Source organism: Sciurus carolinensis, chromosome 2 (genome assembly GCF_902686445.1).
Source record: "Sciurus carolinensis chromosome 2, mSciCar1.2, whole genome shotgun sequence".
In the NCBI taxonomy this organism is placed as follows: domain Eukaryota; kingdom Metazoa; phylum Chordata; class Mammalia; order Rodentia; family Sciuridae; genus Sciurus; species Sciurus carolinensis.
The window spans coordinates 71614935-71619299 of NC_062214.1; positions in this window are offsets into that span (position 1 = coordinate 71614935).

A 4365-nucleotide genomic window follows, 5' to 3' on the forward strand; every position below is an offset into this window, starting at 1 on the left:
CAAAGGTGAACAAACAGAGAAGATGGTAAGAAATCATGAACAGAATCTCCAAGAACTATGGGATATCATGAAAAGGCCAAATCTGAGAATTATTGGGATTGAGGAAGGCTTAGAGAAACAAACCAAAGGAATGAACAATCTATTCAATGAAATAATATCAAAAAATTTCCCAAATCTGAAGAATGAAATGGAAAATCAAGTTCAAGAGGCTTATAGGACTCCAAATACACACAATTACAACAGACCCACACCAAGGCACATTATAATGAAAATACCTAACATACAAAATAAAGACAGAATTTTAAAGGCTGTGAGAGAAAAGAACCAAATTACATTCAGGGGAAAACCAGTACGGATATCAGCAGATTTTTCAATCCAGACCCTAAAAGCTAGAAGGGCCTGGAACAACATTTTTCAAGCTCTGAAAGAAATTGGATGCCAACCAAAAATCTTATACCCAGCAAAACTTACCTTCAAATTTTACGATGAAATAAAATCATTCTGTGATAAACAAAAGCTAAAAGAATTTACAAAAAGAAAGCCGGCATTACAGAACATTCTCAGCAAAATATTCCATGAGGAAGAGATAAAAAACAAAGAAGCAAATCAGCAAAGGGAGGAATTATCCTAAAGGAACTGTCAAATAAAGGAGGAACCAAGTTGTGTCAATGAAATAAATAAATAAATAAAATTTAAAAAATGAACCAAATGACCGGGAATACAAATCAAGTCTCAATAATAACCCTGAATGTTAATGGCCTGAATTCATCAATCAAAAGACATAGACTGGCAGATTGGATTAAAAAGAAAGATCCAACAATATGTTGCCTGCATGAGACTCACCTCATAGAAAGAGATACCCATAGACTAAAGGTGAAAGGATGGGGAAAAACATACCATGCACATGGACTCAGCAAAAAAGCTGGAGTATCCATCCTCATTTCAGATAATGTGAACTTAAAAAAGCCAAAGTTAGTCAGAAGAGATAAAGAAGATAAAGAAGGACATTTCATACTGCTTAAGGGAAGCATAAATCAGCAAGATATAACAATCATAAACATCTATGCCCCAAACAGTGGCTCATCCATGTATGTCAAACAAATCCTTCTCAATTCCAGAAACCAAATAGACCATAACACGATAATACTAGGTGACTTTAACACACCTCTCTCACCACTGGACAGATCTTCCAAACAAAAATTGAACAAAGAAACCATAGATCTCAATAACACAATCAATAATTTAGACTTAACAGACATTTATAGAATATACCATCCAACCAAGAGCGAATACACTTTTTTCTCAGCAGCACATGGATCCTTCTCTAAAATAGACCATATATTATGCCACAAAGTTAATGTTAGCAAATAGAAGAAGATAGAGACACTACCTTGTATTCTATCAGATCATAATGGATTGAAGTTAGAAATAAATGAAAGAGTAAAAAACAGAAACTACTCCAACACCTGGAGATTAAACAATATGCTATTTTATGATGAATGGATAACAGAAGATATTAGGAAGGAAATTTAAAAATTCTTAGACGTAAATGAGAACAAAAAAACATATCAAAATCTCTGGGACACTATGAAAGCAGTACTTAGAGGAAAATTTATTTCATGGAGCGCATTTAATAAAAGAAGTAAAACTCAACAAATAAACGACCTAACACTACAGTTCAAAGCCCTAGAAAAAGAAGAACAGACCAACACCAAAAGTAGTAGAAGACAGGAAATAGTTAAACTCAGAGCTGAAATCAATGAAATTGAAACAAAAGAAACAATACAAAAAATTGACAAAATAAATAGTTGGTTCTTCGAAAAAATAAACAAAATTGATAAACCTTTAGCCACACTAACAAAGAGAAGATGAGAGAAAACCCAAATCACTAAAACTCGGAATGAACAAGGAAATATCACAACAAACACGACTGAAATACAAAACATAATTAGAAGCTATTTTGAAAATATCTATACTCCAACAAAATAGAAAATTTCAAAGACATCAACAGGTTTCTAGAGACATATGAATTGCCTAAACTTAACGAGGAGGACATACACAATTTAAATAGACCAATTTTAAGTAATGAAATAGAAGAAGTCATCAAAAGCCTACCAACAAAGAAAAGTCCAGGACCAGATGGGTTCTCAGCCGAGTTCTACAAAACCCTTAAAGAAGAGCTCATTCCAATACTTTTCAAGGTATTCCATAAAATAGAAGAGGAGGGAACCCTCCCAAACTCATTCTATGAAGCCAATATGACCCTGATACCTAAACCAGACAGAGACACATCGAGGAAGGAAAATTTCAGACCAATATCCTTAATGAACATTGATGCAAAAATTCTCAACAAAATTTTAGCAAATCCCATACAAAAACATATTAAAAAGATAGTGCACCATGATCAAGTGGGTTTCATCCCAGGGATGCAAGGTTGGTTCAACATCAGGAAATCAATAAATGTCATTCACCATATCAACAGACTTAAAGTTAAGAATCACATGATTATTTCAATAGATGCAGAAAAAGCATTCGATAAAATACAGCACCCTTTCATGCTCAAAACACTAGAAAAAATAGGGATAGTGGGAACATTCCTAAACATTATAAAGGCAATCTATGCTAAGCCTATGGCTAATATCATTCTAAATGGTGAAAAACTGAAAGCATTCCCCCTTAAAACTGGAACAAGGCAGGGATGCCCTCTTTCACCACTTCTTTTCAATATCGTCCTTGAAACTCTAGCCAGAGCAATTAGACAGACCAAAGAAATTAAAGGGATACGAATAGGAAAAGAAGAACTCAAACTATCCCTATTTGCTGATGATATGATTATATACTTAGAGGAACCAGGAAATTCCACCAGAAAACTTTCAGATCTCATAAGTGAATTCAGTAAAGTAATGGGATATAAGATCAATGCACATAAATCTAAGGCATTTTTATACATAAGTGATGAATCTTCAGAAAGAGAATTTAGGAAAACTACCCCATTCACAATAGCATCGAAAAAAATAAAGTATTTGGGAATCAATCTCACAAAAGAGGTGAAAGACCTCTACAATGAGGACTACAGAACACTAAAGAAAGAAATTAAAGAAACCTTAGAAGATGGAAAGATCTCCCATGTTCTTGGATAGGCAGAATTAGTATTGTCAAAATGGCCATACTACCAAAAGTGCTATACAGATTCAATGCAATTCCAATTAAAATCCCAATGATGTACCTTACAGAAATAGAGAAAGCAATCATGAAATTCATCTCAAAGAATAAAAAACCCAGAATAGCTAAAGCAATCCTTGGCAGAAAGAGTGAAGCAGGGGATATCGCAATACCAGATCTTCAACTCTACTACGAAGCAATAGTAACAAAAACGGCATGGTATTGGTACCAAAATAGAAAGGTAGATCAATGGTACAGAATAGAGGACACGGACACAAACCCAAATAAATACAATTTTCTCATACTAGACAAAGGTGCCAAAAATATGCAATGGAGAAAAGGTAGCCTCTTCAACAAATGGTGCTGGGAGAATTGGAAATCCATATGCAACAGAATGAAACTAAACCCATATCTCTCACCATGCACGAAACTAAACTCAAAATGGATTAAGGACCTTGGAATCAGACCAGAGACCAGAGACCTTGCATCTTATAGAAGAAAAAGTAGGTCCAGAGCTTCAACATGTCGGCTTAGGACCAGACTTCCTCAACAGGACTCCCATAGCACAAGAAATAAAAGCAAGAATCAATAACTGGGATAGATTCAAACTGAAAAGCTTTCTCTCAGCAAAGGAAACTATCAGCAATGCGAAGAAAGAGCCTACAGAGTGGGAGAAAATCTTTGCCAATCATACTTTAGATAGAGCACTAATCTCCAGTATCTATAAAGAACTCAAAAAACTCTACACCAAGAATGCAAATAATCCAATCGACACATGGGCTAAGGAAATGAGCAGACACTTCACAGAAGAAGATATACAAGCAATCAACAAACATATGGAAAAAGTTCCACATTTCTAATAATAAGAGAAATGCAAATCAAAACCACCCTAAGATTCCATCTCACCCCAATTAGAATGGCGATTTTCAAGAATACAAGCAACAACAGGTGTTGGCGAGGATGTGCAGAGAAAGGTACACTCATACATTGCTGGTGGGGCTGCAAACTAGTGCAGTCACTCTGGAAAGCAGTGTGGAGATTCCTTAGAAAACTTGGAATGGACCCACCATTTGACCCAGCTATCCCACTCCTTGGCCTATACCCAAAGGACTTAGAATCAGCATATTACAGAGATACAGCCACATCAATGTTCATAGCTGCTCAGTTCACAATAGCCAGATTGTGGAACCAACCTAGATGTCC